The following is an 18664-nucleotide window of genomic DNA, read 5'->3' on the forward strand; positions in this document are numbered from 1 at the left end:
ACACACACACACACACACACACACACACACACACACACACACACACACACACACACACACACACACACACACCTGTAGCAGCCAGAAGCTCCTCACCGGTTGTTGATTGGTTTGGTAAGTTGGTAGTGTAGACTCAAATGCTATTCCCACGTGATCTTGTGATAACGCGAGAATCCAGCTGCTGTGCAAGTTATTTCTGCCAGTTGAAGAGACAATTGGCCAATCAGAGCTTAATAGCAAATAAATGGAAAATGACACTTCGCTTTTTACAGGCTCCAATGTAAGAGTCCATTGCCTCTTACAAGTAAAAGGTCTGTAAACCACACACGGTTATATGCATCACGTGTAAACCGTAGCTCTCATTATATGATTTGCTGGTGAGAATATGTTTAATTATTCTCCCTTGCAAAAACTACAATACTGACATGCAAACTGTTGATGATAAATTCACATTTGCTCTCTTTACAAGATTCAGGTAGTTGCACATATTGTACTGCAGGTCCAACTTTAGGTCACATACAATACTGACTGCAACTGAAAACGGGAGTATTGTTACACATTAAGTTGCTGTGTAACACACAACTTTGGCGAATATTATCACAACGGTGATAGATCAATTGTATTAAAAAAACAACACAGCGGAGAGACAGCAGGAGTCATTCGGAAGCTTTTGAGTATTTGTTTAAATGTTGTGCATCTCTTCATTAAGGCCTCGGCTATCTGGGGTATTTACTGGCTCTGTGTTGGTGATTGTGTTTTCATTCACTAGCCGTCCTCCAGTCACAACTGTTTTCTCTCAAACTGTGTGAGCCAAGCCCCGCTGCGACAGTGATTTCCCGAATAGTGTTTGTGTCACAGTTCCTGGGAGTCCTGTCCCTCTTCAGAAACAGACAATTCTTTTTTCCAACGCCCCTAATGGGTCCCCTGTTTTCTTCTTGTTGAAGCACTGGCAGCAGTCTTTACAAGTTCCTCTTTGGGGAATCTTTTCTTTTTTTAGGTTTTTCCTGCAACAGGAATGGGGAGACGTTCAGAGCTTTGCATCCCAGGCTGTGATGGATGTCATGTTTTTCCTCTGGAGGTTTTTGGTTATGACAGTCACTATCCGTTTCAGCGCATATCGCTGCTGCACAGAGTGCCCTTACGTAATGGGCTTGTTGTTTTAGGCAGAATTGATTTATACACCTTTCTGTAATGGAATTTGTTTGTGTGTGTTGTGTTTGGGGCCTTGCTTGTTTTTGCTCTGGCTCAGGTTCTAATGCAGAATGAGATGTTATCCCCAAACATAACGAAGGGCCTGTTACAGCTTGCCAGCCAGCGGCGTGTCTACGCTGACATTTGTTGTGGGTTTACCCCGCTGGCACAGAAAGCCAGCGTGAGGAAAGACTCATACATCCCACCGTTTTAAGGGCCCTTGTGTGGTGTTCCTACTTTTGTTACACAGTCAGTGTTCCCGGGACCCATTACAATATTAGCTTTTTGAATCAATACCATCCATCCATCTTCGTCCGCTTAACCGGTGTCGGGTCGCGGGGGGGCAGTTCCAGCAGCCATAACAATTTATGTAAAAATACTTAATAGATGTTTACTTCAGCTCAGTTGCCAATGATATATACCTCATTTCTAGTTCATATTTGCCATTTACCCCTGTGAGATCACATTTATGATCATATGATCATTTTCGTTGTTTTTTTATTAGACAAGGAAATTCGATTATAAAACAGGTTAAAAAAATAGAAACAATATTTTTTGTCATTGTTGGTGCTTATTTCTTAGAACTTAAGAACAAGTGTAAGTGCAAGAAATGTAACAATGTTGTAACTTTGTGTGGGAATAGTAGGTGCAGAAAGACAACATAGTTTAACAACACCTACATTTAAATACACCCTGGTACAGTAGACCCGAACACCTCACATGTAATAGTTATGTATAGGGGGGGAGGTTGCAGTCATTGAAAATTAGCTATTTTTTATGTTCTTCACAGAAAATGAGCCAAGAACAATGAGTTTGAGTTAGAAGAAATAATATTAATACAATAAAAGCATATTTTTTTCTTTCAGCAAACATTGAAAATGGGTCCCTCAAACCCGAACACCACACAAGGGTTAGGCACAGGACCCGCTGCAGAAATATCCAGCTTTAGCAGATTATTGATGTTTGAATGAGACACTTTGTTTTAATTAAAAGAACTGAAATATTTGAGTGAAGGAAAAAATATCACCTCCCTTATTTTCCCTTGATCACAGTGCCCATAGCAGCAGTGGCACAAAAAGTGGGTATGCAGTATATGCGGCGCATAGGGGTGCTGTGCCATGGGGGCGCCAAATCAATCAATCAATCAATCAAAATGTATTTATATAGCACTTTACAACAACCAGTAGGTATCCAAAGTGCTTAACAAAATGGGTAAAAACATACAACAGAAAGAGTAAACCTAGAGAACAGTAAAATCAGAAAAGGTTACAAAGAAACAAAAGAATACAAATTGTCACACCACCGCTACGTATTAAAAGCCAGACTGAACAGATATGTTTTAAGTTTGGACCTAAAAAGAGTGACATCTGTAACAGTACGTATATCAGGGGGTAACTTGTTCCAGAGTCTCGGGGCTGCAACTGCAAAGGCCTGATCACTCCACCGTTTATACCTGGACCTTGGGACTTCTAAAACCAACTGATTTGAAGACCGCAGTGACCGGTGACAGACAAGTACTCTGGGGCAAGACCATTTAAAGCTTTAAAAACAAACAATAAAATCTTAAAATCTATTCTAAAACGCACCGTGCCAAAGCAACGGTAAACATTAAAAAAAATATTTTGGGGGGATTTTCTACACGTAGCTGCTGCTTCTGCATTTCTAAAATATTTCTGTATTAAATTAATGCTATATAACATTTTAGAGGACTAACAGGCTATGCGCCCTATCTCATAAGATTCTATCATAGCATGTTGACATAGAGGAGGTGAGCCTGAGCAAGTAGGCACGAGTAGTGAGACGTCAACTATTGAAAAAGATGGATTAAGTCTGTGCTTGGAGGGTTGCAAATATGTTAACAGACAAGCTAGTTTTGGCTAACACTGGGAATGTACTAGTCAGATGGGAGTTTACAGCTGGCAAAACCAAGGCTACTGAGCTGAAAACTGGAAAATATAAGGTAGAATGTACAATAAATGACAAGAATATGGAAAACATAACTAATAATATATGCTGTATATTAGCTGTGCTGTCAGACAAAGTTACATCTGTTGGGTAACATGGAAGCTGTAATTACAGAGTCACATCTCCCTCTCTCGCTCTCTCTCTCTTTAAATGTCTGTGCTAAGTGGCTCTCCATATTTGTTTTGTTTTTTTAAATTCAAAACGTGAATGTAATTTCAATAGCGGCACACCCTTAATGCATAATAGTTGTCTTATCTGATGCCATCACTGGGCTGATTTAAGAATTGAATTTAGGTTGCCATATTTATTTCATTCAGGTGTGAGGATGGTGGGTTGTTGCGACGTACCCCTCTGAAACTGGGTAGTTGCACCTCTGCGTAGCAGTCATCACACGTTATTAATAAGAGAGCTGCAATTCATTCATCAATCAAACAAGCTGATTGTAGTGAAACAGGGGAAATGAGTGGCAGTGCTGCTAATTATGGTGTTAAATACGTAGTTAATGTGGATCACTGTAAAAACTAATTTCCAGGCTCAGTACTTTTGTGGCTGCAGGGGAGCAAAAAGTCTTGAAATGATGGTACTGAAACAACTTTGCATCCAGGAAGTACTTTACTTTTACTATATTAGTTGTGGCTTTACCCTAGTCTGGTTGACACAACACCCTTATCGGCTGTAACTGAGAGTGGGTCTGGGGAAGATTTATTCACAGCCCATTTCCATGGGGCGTCACCAACGGACGCCGTTCAAATGCCTCTGGGTGGAACTGGATGGACCTAAAACCAATCAGAGCGATGAAGGAGATGACATATGCTGATGTATCAGACTTTTGCCGAATCCAGTCGGCCAAACCGCGACATCTTATTTTAGATATGAAGGCTTTGAGTGTTGTCCTTTGCTCGATTTTTAACTAAAAGGAAACGTTCAAATCACTTAAAACAGACACGATAGCTGATTTGAACGAGTGATGTTCTGGATGTTCCGCGGCGTCAGCCATCTTTGTTATTTACAAAATTGAATTCAATGTCGCTGCGCTATTGTTATCGTGTAAAGCCCACCTCAACGGTTGAGATTGGTGCCTCAGTTTGGAAAAATTGGAAATGGGCTTAAATGGGCTCTTTGCCATATGGACTTGCAGAGCAAATCTCAAATTTACACGAAAAAGATTAAAAAGAACAAAAAAGCCTCTTCTTGGATATATTTAACTGTAAAGGCCGCTAAAATTAATGGTGAAGTGACCGGCCAGCAGGCGCCTTGATTTCTTAGGATTTCATACAAACCCATTCATTAGAATGGGTTGGAATTTACCAAAGTTGTCTTTAAGATCCCTGAGGAGCCGGATTGCACTGGCTTAAGGGATCTGGAGCATCTAAGCCCAGTACTCTCTGGGAAATGTGGCACGAAATCAGCGTGGCTCTCTTGCTCTCTTCCTTGTTTACACCACATTATTCTCACATATTCACACTGATGCCACTGACAAAAGACACCACACACAAATTGGCTTACTAGCAATGATGTCTTTTAATACAATAAATCATATGTTTGCTGTCATGACCCACGGGGAGGGTGATGTTAAAGTTAACTCGCAAATAAAGCTGTTGCTTTTTAATCTTTTACTGGACCATTTTACCCAAGCTTTCTTCACATGCAGATGACAGTAAAACACTAAAATGGATCCTGATTTAGTTCCTGGGTCAACCGGGTTGTCTGGCCAGCATTTGTTTGAAAAGGTACATTAGTAGCTTACTAGGTTCTACTTTTTGGAATAGATTTTTTGGCTCAGAATAATCATCTGTATTTCATTGTTAAAGCCACATTGGCCTTATACAGACCCCGGTTTGCAACCAAACATCTGTAGAAAAGTGTGTGAGTATAAAATGCTCTCAATACACAACACATACAGGGTCCAAATGTGTTCATGCTATCAGAGAGGCAACATGATCTAAATGTTGCTGCTTTAAACATGCACTTGTTTCAAGTACAAGCTGAGAGGCAATGCTGAATAATTGAGGCTGGTAGTTGATGTTGTCAGTGAGAAACAATGTGGGAAGGTGTCACATCAAGCATTTGGAGTAGGCGCAGTGGGTCAATTACAGAGCGGGTGCAGTGATGAATATTCCCAGCATTGCTTGTGCATCACAGAGCCGGTGAAACAACAGTGTACTGCTAACTTGGCTTGTCTAGTTAAACTGCTGTTTCCCCCCACTAGCTCTGCTGTTGCATCTAAACAAGGAGACCTACCTTCCAATTGACCCCGTATATCTACAGCAGACTCTGCAGACTCCTGAAGAATAAGCTGATCGAGTTGTCAGTCTCCACCATATCACACTTGATACGGCTTGAATGCAGATGAGCCATTGACAAATTGCTTTTTGCCAGGAGGTTCACCGAGAGGTAAAAGCCCCAGGTTCACTCCACTGCAGCAATGGGGGGAGTGATTTATAAAGAGGCAAAGACACGTCTTTGTCGGGCATCTGGCATTGACAGGCGCTTCATCAGCGTCCAGATTGGGTTTCATGGTCAACTAGAAGGCACTGATGCGGCAAGAAGAGATTGGCATCCTCTATATTCCCTGCCTTTGCATTGACTCGCTTAATGTTTTTGACTGGCAAACACTTGGCATCAGGCAAGAGAACACACAGGCAACAGGCAAAGTCAAGTGACAACTTCAGAGTATGTCATCCCTGGTAAAAGAAGAATTTAGCATTTTATTTTTCACTCTGCAATCATCAACAAATCAAATTAGAAGACCTTAACTAAACAATATGTTCTAATTCCTTAATTAGAATAGACATTTTACCATTTCCTTTACATTGTATTATTTTACAAGTAACTAAAAGAGCAACTGCATTTAGTCTGAAGTACATGTGGTCTGAGGCATAAAATAGATAGATGTCACTGAGCATGCACAGAAGTGCTGGTAATTGTTTTCTTTTTAAGCTAATTATAGGTACTTTGGACTTTCCTTATCCCTTTTAATCCTCCACTTTTTTTTTTTTTTTTTTACAGCTACACAATTCCAGCAATGTTTGGCTGCACTGTGCTGTATGAGCATCAATGAGGAGCGGTTGCACATTAAATGACTCACTGGAAGAAAATATGCAAGATTTTTTCCCTGTCTGGATTTGATGCTGATTTTGAAGAAAGGGAAGGATGTGATGGACCCATAGTGCCGAAACAGACGGAGGAAAGGAGGCAACAGCTAACGTCATGATTAAGGAGCATGTGCAACAGTATGGATCTTTTATATGTTTCTTACACTAGAGTTATTTGGTACGGAAGCATAAGCTACTTCAGACTAATGATACGTGTTAGTAGATTGCATGGGTTGTCGGTTTTGATCTTTTTCAACCCATGTGATGATAATGAAAAAAATGTAAAACCAAAGAGCACCAGCTTCATCCATGATATTTTAACATCTGTTGAATAAAAATGGTGATTACGAAAAACAAAAACAAACAGATCAATATCAACTAGACATTAAACACAATAGCTGTGAGTGACACTTAGTGCCTGGGGTGCAAACCTTGAAAGCCACGGGGGGGGGGGAATAACTAGCTTGCTGTGTTTTAGTTGCAAAACTGATTTCCCTGCCGGCGGTTTTGAACCATGTGATTGACTGAGATCTGAAGCGAGAGTGAAAGTGGTTCTGAGACTGTATGAAAAGAGATAATGACAACAGAGATGGGGGTGATATCCAAAGTGAGTGTTCATTTGTCACTTATCATGTCTGCCTCCTGCTGCAGTCTTGAGGTAATGGTAGTGAAATAAGTACTTTAAGAAGAGACAAAAATGTACATCTCCACACTCTGGGAGAGGATATTAGATTCCTTGTAAATGGAGGAGTGTGGATCATAATGAACAAAGGGAAAATAATGATTATCATTAATGGGCTTGGGGGAGGAGGGCGAGTCAATGGGAATGCTTTTCATTCGCCTCTTTAGGGCCACTGAAGAGTGATGCGTCTCTCAGTAGACTTTTGTTAATGTGCCATCAGGGGCTTCTGCAAAGCTACTGTAATGAATAATAAGTTTAATGATGTTTGTTCTCTGTGATGACACATACAGTGCTGGCTAACCACTTAGTATTAAACCACCACTCAACTGGCCCCCAACCACTTACACTGCTCGCCTCATTTTGTCATTCATAGTGGTGCATGGGGATATATTTCACGCTCTAATATGTCAGTCAAAAATTGATTCTTTTCCCGCAAAATTATAGATGATTATGAACGTCCTCTCTCTCTCTCTCTCTCTCTCTCTCTCTCTCTCTCTCTTTTTTTTTGTACTGTCAGGTACCAGGCGGTGTGAGAATAAATGGGTTCTCATTTCATTCAAAGTGCCTTGAATTTCAAATAATATGACCTTTTTAATATGCCCTCCTTTTCCACTGCTGCATGATGGTCCAGCAGGTTTTTGAAAGGTGCAATTGACAGGTGGGCACAATATGCTTCTGTCTGGACGGGCATTTTTATTGAAAGCACCATTTGAATTCCAATGAGTCTGAGAACCCGAATGTCCTCTTCAATTTACATCTCAAACGGTGATGGAATTATAATGGCCACTGATTAAGTGGTGTTTACAGACCATAATCATAGGTGAAATCTTGTTTATCCTGACTTTTACTTTACTCCAGTGAAAGTGTTTAATCTAGAAAATAAATGTGTACAATATACCCACTTACACACAAAAACTAAAGCCCTTTCAGGCTGTCTAATTTCCCTACAGTAATTCACACCTTGTTGTTACGCAATGGACCGACAACATTTGTAGACACAGTACAAGATGCAGGTTTTGTGCAGGTAAACACGTTTGTCAGAGCATTTATTTTATTTTCAGGGATGATTTCTTTCTCTGTTTGTCTTTTCATAAAACACACAAATAACCAACATAACGAAAAAGAGGAAGCTTTGTGCAACATACACTTTTAATTTGAAAAAGCACAAGCATTTGTGTTAGTGTGACAGTGAAACTAAGATCATCATCCAGCCTATTACACTGAAAAACGCCTGTCCAGATGTGATTGTCAACGACAGCAGTAACACACTGGTTTATCCTGAACATGTTTTGAAACCACTTAAAAAACATTTTTAAATGCTATTAAAATTGATTAAAAAACCCAAAATTCAATGGAAGTAATCATTCGGTTGTTAAAATGTTGTATAGGTTCCATACAGTACATCCAAGCATCCATTCTTATATTCGGGCAATTTGGTTAAAAGAAACCCATATTTCTGTTATCAAATCTTTGAAAATGGGTCAAATTTGACCCCCTGACAACACAAGGGTTAAACAGACAGTGTAGTTGACCAGACTGTGATCACCTGTCCATGGCACAGCTTTGTTGCTGATTGACATGCTAACCAAAATGTAGCAGGAAGAGTTCAACACTGAATGTTGAAGGAGAGAAAAGGAACTTTTATTTCAGCTTTTGGACACATTTGATGACTTGGCATGACAAATACTGTATGGGACACTTTCCCTATATTGGGGGTATGGGACCCCTGTAGCGTTACTCAGATCTAATCTATGTTGACGTTGTTGGATTTTTCAGGTGGCGCCGGATGTCCTTCTTTTACGCACGTAAGCACATTATTCCCCCCATTCACGAATGCTGTGTGGACTAGCCAGACCCTCCTCCACAGCGCTGTGGAGGACGTTCTGGCAATGTCAGACTACTACAGATCCAACCTTTTCACAGGAGGCTGGAAATGAGACTTACCTAGTGTTTATTCTGACCTTTGGACATTGGCCCCCTGTGGAACTCAACTAAGACACCCCAGTTTGGGGTGAGCTGATAAAAGGCCTCTCTGAGGATCTTATTAGGGTAAAAAAAACAGGACCATCAGCATTCTGTCTTCATTTCCACCACTGAGTGAAAGAAAAAGATCTTAATGAACAGGTCTCAACACATCATACTACACAAAATATTCCAAAATGAGGGTGCACTGAGATTATGTTTTATGAGCATAAATAATCTAATAATAAACCTTTAGCATGATTTACAGTAATGCTTTCTTATGATATTCTGGACAGTTAGTCCGCTTCAGGCCTCCAAACTATTAAAATTAAATAATTTGGGAAGGGAACATGAAGGGTCATAAAGCGTAACATCATATAAATAAAAGTTTTACCAGACTACTTTATTTAATGGTGTAATTAGCAATTTTTGACTTGAAGGAATTGAAAGTCAGTTAAGGTAAAAGGTGAAAGGTCATGCTGCTACGCATGTCAAGGTTAGAGTAAAAAAAGTTTGTAGCAGAAAATAAAACCGTTACTTAAAAAGAATTCCCATGAATTAGCAAGTGTCTTTTTGAAGTTGAAAGCATCCTGACTTCCACACCATTACTTTCATTTCAACATCAAACTCCTGTCTGTTTCTACTCATTTCATGAGGCCGATGAAGAAGCTGGCTGCTTGTGTGTAACTGCGTCCTGATCTCCCAACTCTTTACAATGAAGTGAGAAAAAACTGTTTACTTTCAAACTGGATTACATTTCAAGTTTATGCCATGTGCCATATCGCTGAGGAGAGATTCGCCCGCATTGACAAACGTCATGATTTTCTCCAGTCAGGTATACTCCAGTCAGATATATTATATATTATATATATATTATTACTCAAAAAAGAAACTGGAGCACTCCAGCTTCACTGTGCAACCTTAATGAAGCACACAGAAAAGGTGGAGCGCTCATCTGGTTCACTTGCAAAATCATCATCGGCAGTAGAAGCAAAGTTAGCGCCCTAATGTCACACAGTATCTCAACAGTCAGCTGTCTCTATGCTTTCCCACACTGAAAGATGCCCCACCAGAGATCATGAGAGCGCGTTGCATTGCACCCCCTCGGGGAAACAGCAACTCTAAGCCTAGAGGGCTGATTTTTGTGTTTTTAAGGTGTATTGATCGAGACCTTGTCCGAAAAACTGCAAGAACTCATGGAGGGAAAGGAGGTCCACTTCACCGTCGATTACGGCCTGGCAACCGGAGTTTGGTGCAAATCCTGTTACGCCTCAATGGAAAAGGCTTACCAGGATGTTGAAGACTAGGTCCAAAGAAATTAGATTGAACGAAGATGTCTATTCCGAAAATACGACCCTCTACTGTGTTAACTTTGATTATTTTCTTTTTACTTTTTGATCATTTAATAGGGTTACAGCAGCCATAGAGAAGATTGTTTTGATAATAAGTTTCTGGTCATGTGACCAAGATAGTTAACATTAGTGGCTCTGTGATGTAGTCACATGACTACATAGAGCTGCTGAATCCTAAATGAAACATTGAAAAATCCAACTAAGTCTAGTGTTTCAGTGTAATTATTCTACTGTTTGGATGGACTTAATGTCTGCAGAAATAGAAGCATTATGGCTTCAAGCTCACATCTCCAATTTGAGGCCTTTATTAGTGGGCTGTTGTTATAGACCACCTAATGCAAATTCTGATTATCTAGATACATTGACCCACATTTATGGAACCCTACTATAGACACCAGGAAAAAGCCTGCAACATTGATTTTGCCTGTGGGGTCATAAATGTAATGACAGAGCCTGCTGACCTGATGCCCAGAGAGCAGTGTCCAGCACAGCCCCAACTGAGGGCTATACGAAGGAGACAGGATATTACTCCGCGCTTTCAAAAGGTAAAGTGTTATGTTTGGAAATGATTTTTACTACAGGAAACAAGACAATGCACAACATATTTATTTAATCTTCAGGTTTTTGTTTGTGTTTTAAAGTGTCGATAATGGCCACAAGTGAACAATTTCTTTCTGCCACTGACCAACACATGTTGGCTTGTTTATCCAGCCCTTCTACTGTCAGGAGACAGGGTCAGGGTGGTGGTCCAACACGGGGGAGGCACACACGCTCTCTCTCACAGCTGTTGCCTGGCTCTGACTCACGGAAAAAACATAAGCAAAAGCAAAAGAAAATAAACACTGCATAAACTCTGCTACTGTGTGTTTATTTAAATAGAGGTACACCTACATGTAGGCCTAAGATATTGCAAAATAAGCCAGTATATTACTATTAGGAGTATACATAGGCCTATGTCAATGATGTATAAATAAATAAACTTCAGCTGGAGTCCGATTTACTACGACAACACTGTTGACCACATCAGTGATCTCTTTCTATTCCCTAAAGCTTGATGTAGCTCAGCGTAAATTCTTTCAGGAAGACCTATTATTTTCTACTGTTAACTATTAATTGATGCACTACTAAATCGATTCAGCTGTAATCCAAAAAAATGTTTATTTCATCATGCGTGTATAACTGTTGCATATCTGCAACTTATCTCCTGATTGAAATGTAGCTCAGTGTAAATCCTTTCATGAAGACCTCATTCTTAATCAATGCTCTCCCTAACCCAAATCAGCTGTTCGAGGCGTTCCCCTTCCTACTGAACCAATCAGGATTGTTACACAAAGGAAAGGGCCAATCACAGAGCCAATGACAACCCTGCTTTAAATAATTGTTTCTTCCTGTGCCATTTAGCTGTCGTTGTAGGCAAAGAGTGCAACCCTCCACCCCCCCTTCCACCTCCAGTCATCTACTCCAGCTGACCGGTCCGGAGCCTCCTTCGGTCTGGTCTTCGGGCTCCTTTGTTGTCACGACCGGTGTCTAGATTCCATCAGAGGGTCTGATGGTTCTCTACCCCTTTATATAGATATACAAAAGATTTGTATGGCGATGGAGTCTAAAGACTTTGTACATTTTTAGTTGAGCTGTAAAATAAATCTTATGTACATATCTTCAAACATATCTCTCCTGATTGAAATGCCAGTTTTAGGCTGCCAAAGGACACACATATCTGCAAATTACCTTGAGAAATCAAGGTTTCAATGTCCATCTCTGAAAAGTGCCGCTTCTTAGCCGGATCACGTCTGGCCATGTGGTAAATAGTTGGGGCGAGGCCTCCAAACCGAGAAAATTTGGGGGCGTGGTATTTAAATTTCGACCATTTACAGCCGCTGCATTTATTACATGTACGATCATTCTTACGCTGTGATTAGTTTAATACGAACGTTTCATGAATCCTATGGGAAGCCTGTCATAACAAGATTTCTGCGCTTATATCTGCGCTGGGTTCCACGTTAGGTTGATAAATGAGGGCCATTGTGTGATATGATAGAAACAGTATGTGATCGTTCCAACAAAATATATCTCCTCGGAGATCTAAATATTGATGTCTTTACATTGTCCACTTAAGAATACAATTCATCCTGGATGCATGTAGATAAACACAAGTGATAACTAAACCAACGCAAGTATTCTTAAAAAAGGACGAATCCAAAACAGCAACAACTGGACAGGTCTTATGTATGCCAACCAAGTAGAACAACACAGCAAAATAATATCTTTGCCAATTGGATGTTGTGATCATAACATAGTGGCTGTAGTTAGGAATACAAAGGTCCCAAAAGCCGGACCACAAATCCCTATTAAGAGAGCATAGAAATCAATGAGAACCATTTTATAGAAGATGTTAGATATATTTGCTTGGATATTGTGTCGAGGCAGGACGATCCAGATGACACTATTGAGGTTTTTAGCTGTTTGTAGAAATAATTGAAAAGCATGCACCTGTGAAAAGAGCACCTTTCAAAATATGAGATCTTCTTGTATGGATGAGGAATTGGAGGATTTTATGGTACAGAAAGATCAAGCAAAGAAAATGGCATAAAACTCTAATTATGAATCGGACTGGCAAGTTTACCACAAGCTAAGAAAATATGTGACTAAGTTAAATAAAACTAAAAAGATTATTATGAAAATGTGATTAGGAATGCAATGCATGGCAGTAAGAAAATGTGGAATAATCTAAATGAGATGATGGACAGTAAATCCAAATCTATTCCATCATTTCTTGAAACAGAAGGACACTTCATTACCAAGCCTTTTGATATTGCACTTCACTTCAACAACTATTTGAACAACAAAATGGAAAAACTTACTTTGGGTTAATACTTTGGGTAGAAAGCTATTTACCCAAGAGGCCACTATTTATATATACTGTACTTTAATGGGAATTTTTCTGAGGTACAATCAGTAATCTCTGGAATTCCACAAGGACGCTGTCTGGGGTCATTGTTAAATTGCATATTTACCAATGAATTACTTTTAACCTTTAAAAATGCAAAAACTGCAATGTCTGCTGACAACTCAACAATATACATGGTGCCATCCACCGCTGAGAGGCTCACTGAATAAAGGATTGCAGTCCGCATTTAAAAGGGTAACAAATAACTAGTTCTTCATGCATGTAAAACCCCAAGCATTGCATTTGGAATAAAGAAAACAATTGTTTAATGAACCTAAATGAAAAGTATTTGTTGAAAGTATGGCAGTTGAACAGGTACAAAGGACAAAGCTTCTTGGTATTACAGTGGATAGTATATTATTATCTAACACATTGATTGGGTAGAGGTCTCTCAGTTATACAGAGATGTTTAAATTGTCTCCATAAAAATGTGATGGGAAACATCATTAAAATGATTGTTCTATCAAATTTGTACTACTGGTCAGTAGTACAAATCTGGTCTAAGGTGCCCACTCAGAAAGCGTTGGCGCAATGCATGGTTGCCTATACTGGTTAAGTGTAAGGAATAGATTACCTGCCTCATTACTCATCTTTACTAGAAACATTTAGTGACTAAACAGCCAAGGGTGTTGTATCAGCATCTTACTTATTAGTTCTGATGAACATGACTATAGCACTGGACATTTTTTTATTATTCTTCTACGGTAAAAACAAACAAAGGGAAAACCACCGTAGTATGTAGAGCAATGATTAAATGGAATGCAATGTCCAGTCATGTCATTTCAGAAAATAGAAAATCTCAATTCAAAGTACAACTTAAAAAACATCTCCTAGCTGAGCAGTACTCTGTATTGGCTAATACTTAATGAATGCTTTTAGTAAAATTGAGGGTATTATGTGTGCATTTGCTTGGTCATATTATCAGTGATCAATATCATAATCTCATCTCTACATTCTGTGAATAATTTAAAGTAGGTCCTGTGCTGTAGTGTGTTGTGTTGTGTTGAATGCGGTTATGTCTTGGTACTAGTTGGATGTTATTCTTTTAGTGACGCATCAAATGTTGTTTTTTGGTAGTTGTTTTCAATGTAATAATGATGCATGGCAATGAATAGCTGCACAAGCTTTGTGGACTGCAGGAAAAATAGCTGTGCCTATGGCCCTAGCTAATGGAGATCCCAAAAAATCATCTCAAATCTCTTTAGCACATGGCCCATACAATAAAGTATGTTTTCCATGCACAGAAATCAGTATTTGCATTTTAATTCAAGTCAAGTTTATTTCATCCATAGAAATGGAAATTACAGTGCTCACACTTGCCATCTCACCCATTTTTTCACATTTAACCGAAGTCTGCAAAGCCAGGCTATACAGACACCACCCATATCCCCCTACGCATGCGCCATGTACACGATTTCCTAACAACATGAGCCACAGAGGTTACAGACGATTCTAAAAGTAACAATGGAAGTGTTACTGTTATGCAGCCTTCATTGATGCTGAAGTTGGGCCATAGCCAAATCAAGTATTTAAATGTACAGTTATTTTCTCTATAGCTCCATCGCCATAGTGACTGCTCACACATGGCAACAGTGGTTGGAGGAAGGAAATAATAACAAGAGGGAAAACAAAGGGTCAAAGCAATTAGCCTTATACATGTGGTTACCATGCTAGAGTTTCTGATGACGGCACAATGATTGCTTTAATTAGTCAAGGCAGGAGGTGGTATATAATATGCTGATGTTTGAAGCTTAAAGGACCACTGTGGAATCACAGTGCAAACATGGAATTACACGCCAATGAATTGATTGTGGTAATTACAATTATACGAGAAAACTAGATCTGAAAGATAATATTTTCTGTTCTAACAACAAATTTCACGTTTCAAGAGAAGTTGGTCATGTTCACACAGAAGTACCTATCACAGCATCAATAATGGCTTTTCATATAAAATCTCTTTCTTTTCGTCTACCCATGTAATGAGTTTCAGACAGAAAAATCAATCCAAAATGGATAATTCATAACTTTGTGGATGGGTAAAGCTTTACATTACAATGATGACAACAGTAATTCCTTGTGTGTGAGAGGAAATCTTTTAAACATTTACTGCCACAAACTGCAGCATTTTTCTCTACATTGCTGCTAATTATCCAAGTCCAGTTTGTGCTGGTGTATTTAGTAGTCTGTTAAAACTGTAACCTCCTGCCCCGTTCATATAAACAGACACATCAGCATTCTCCTGCTCAGAGACATACTGTCTGGCTGCCAGCACAGGACAGTAAAATGTTAACGCCTCCTCACTTTTATCAATGATCAAAATGTGAATTTAACAAAAACTACTATATGAGCCACTGGCATGCTGTCAAAGCCTCATGGGAGCTGCAGATATTTAATTCTGACGAGGATAATTGTTGTTTTGCCTTTAATAAAATTATTGTTAGTTGGTTATGTCAACTAGCAAGGCCATTGGGTGGGAAGACATTTTTAGACTTGTCTGCACTTAGATTTTGGGCCCAATCTGAAACAGTTGTGGCAATAGAACTTGACTTGGGTTCCGGGTTAGATCTTGATTAATAAGAACTGAGTTTGTAGACCCTGGGCTGTCTACAAAGACTGTGTTTTTCTACATTGTGTTCTGGGGATAGGCAGCTCGCGGACAGCTAGCAGATATTGGCTGTATGTGACAACAAATGTGGCCTAAAACACATGTGACATCACTCAGAGCACCTTTAAAGGGAATGAGAGATGGAACTCTGATTGGTTAATTGCATGGTAAGCGCAGAAAACAGCTATGAAATAAGTACAACCCTTTTGAACCATGCACCCAGCGCAGGAACCCTCGTTTCTGCCGTCAAACTATCAACAGTGGATTTGGACGCACCCTAAACGCGTCTGCGCCTTGCGCTTCACGGCGTGCCCTTAGATCGTTAAACTAGGGCCCGTAAACTGATTTGATTTTTTTTGGTCGACGCAATAACTCAATGGTTGTTTCAGTTTCAGTGCATTGTCACTTGGTTTTTGTTAGCCTTGGTGGGAAAGTAAGGATATTATCTTGTTTCATATTGTCTTTTTCATAGCTCCCACTAACAGGCATACTGACTGCTGTTGAGTCAACCGTTTCTTTTCTTTTTACAAACAAACATGACTGTGGTCTTCTCATCTTTGTCAATCACACCTTATATCTGCTGACTTTTCTTATGTTGGCACTGAGGGAAGTTGGAAAACATGCCACTGTTGCTTGTCTCAGACAAAGTCAGACAAAATCGCCATTGTTACTGTTTAAGTATTTTTTAAACCCACAGACAGACGTAAAGGCTGACCAATAGCATTGTTGTATGAAAAAACAATGTTAAAGATTTATCATTTAACTGATAGACTCTAGATCATAGTTTGACTTTGATAATATGATGGAATGTCAAGTAATCCATTATGTCCTTTGTGTAAAAAAAAGAAAAGAAAGTTGTATGTACATGTATGGAGACTTTCAGAGTTTGATTGTTTGCATTGCTTTTAGATTAGTACACTTGAATAAAAAGCCATTGTTCAGTGGAGTGCTGCCACACACACAAACATGCATCTAGTGAGTGTTGTTATCTGTCTAATCTCCTCGACTGATAATGGGGGAGCTGGGTGCTTTTAGTGTGAAGGAGATTAGTCAGGTTTGATATTCATCTACACTGTTCCATCATCTAAAGCCAAGCTGGACAAAGCATTCTGAATACTAACACGATCGGTCCACAGCCAGACTTTTTCATGAAATGGAGTACGAATGAAATTTCAAAACATCCCATCTGGTATGTCCTTACCAATGGATCAAATGTATGCATGTGCATGTTTGACTTTTGATATTCGGGTTGCGTGGTAATGCCTCAGCGCTCGATAGCGAGGTTGGACATGTAAAATGTATGACCTGTTTGATCAAAGCACACATACACCTAAGATAAGCCTGTCAATCAACATTCAGGCTCAGACTGGGCATTGTAGTTTGAAAAACACCAGATTTACTCATTTGATGGACCTACTATTTCCAATTCATGATTGTGAATCAATTTACACATGCAGTATTTGCATACTCGCTTTGCTATGAGAGCTGCATTAAGAACATTTTACTTCTCTAGAGTATCAACAACAGTATCACGACGACAGCAACTCTCGTGAAGCTCACCATTTTTATAAACTCAAACTTGCAGTATTGTAATTCGTGTTCTTGCAAGCTTATGGGTCTCATACATAGTCATAAATGCTCCGCGTTTCCTTCTGTTATTCTTCCATGTCAGTTGTCAAAGTTCAAAGCCTTTGAAATATTTCCCAGAGTCTCTTTGAAGAAATTTTAATTTTACATGCCCTGTTGATTTAAATGCAATCAGACAGAATATGGCTGCGTTTGCACAACAAAGGGGAGAACTGTTATATGCCGAGTAAATACAGTATTCATCTATAAAACGGGAAAACCAAGTTTAAATTATTTCAGGTGAATTATTCATGATTTGGCAACACCTTGCACATCTCTCTTGACAAGTAGTATAACTTAAAGCTGTTTTTGTGTTGTTGTTGTCTTCAGTTCTGAGTAAAAAGCCTGAGCGCTGACAGCTCAAAAATGATTGTTATTCCCCAGAATTGGTGTCGTAACATTTAGCCTCCCCACCCATCATGGGCCCCTCATTTGTCAAAAGTTATTATCATTTAGAGTCAGCGATTTAGAGTCATGGCCGATGACATTGTGAATTTTGGGTTAATTTGTTCCGAAGTGATATCAAGACTGGTGTAGATAACAATTCAGTGTTGTGACATGCAGAACAAACATGTACACCGTTCAGGGCCCGAAGGCTGCTTGTGTGCTCCATATTAAAATGTCTGTCATCAAAGTGTGTTGCTGCTACATGTTACCGACGGCTAGAGATGGAGTACTATAAGATGCCACTGGCGATTGTGTTCAAACTTATAATAAAGTGAAAGAAAGAAATACTTTCTCTCGCTCTCTCTCACACACACTGACACACACAAACACACAGACACACCCACACACAGAGGTACACATACATGTCAAAGATCTGTACACAACCTTCAACCAGACAGCCAGTCACACACACACAAGCTGTAACCCTCGCCTCTTAGCCTGCTGTTGTTTTTCTCTGAGATTTTTGGGGGTCTAAATGCTTGGGCCCCATCTCGACAGCAGATGGGGGGGCACAGCTGGTGTTCCCCTGTGCCACAAAAGTAGTGCCAGTGGAGAAGGATGTTGAAGCCTAATGTATGCGGGCACACAATAGGAATCAAACTGGCTTGCACTGAAAAAAAAAGGAGCTGAATGAATTTTCAGACTCATCCCTGGTGCCTTCTGGCTGTCCGTGTGGAGGTTTGCATAGCCCAGGAGCTGTAGATTAGATTCCTTCGGTGTTCTGAGTCTTGTTTAATGACTCATGGACCCACATGAACATGTGTCCTTTCCTTTGTACAACTCTCCCCATGT

At 39.7% G+C, this 18664-nt stretch overlaps 1 long non-coding RNA gene across 1 annotated transcript; it reads left to right on the top strand.

Annotated features, from left to right (window-relative positions):
- Positions 1-1762: 1762 nt before the first annotated feature.
- On the top strand, positions 1763-17132 carry LOC117938192. Its single transcript, XR_004655345.1, has 3 exons — positions 1763-1855; positions 15350-15353; positions 17119-17132. It is a non-coding gene; the product is annotated as an uncharacterized LOC117938192 (long non-coding RNA).
- Positions 17133-18664: the final 1532 nt, after the last annotated feature.

The sequence above is a fragment of the Etheostoma cragini genome, chromosome 22 (assembly GCF_013103735.1).
Source record: "Etheostoma cragini isolate CJK2018 chromosome 22, CSU_Ecrag_1.0, whole genome shotgun sequence".
NCBI classification, from domain to species: Eukaryota; Metazoa; Chordata; class Actinopteri; order Perciformes; family Percidae; genus Etheostoma; species Etheostoma cragini.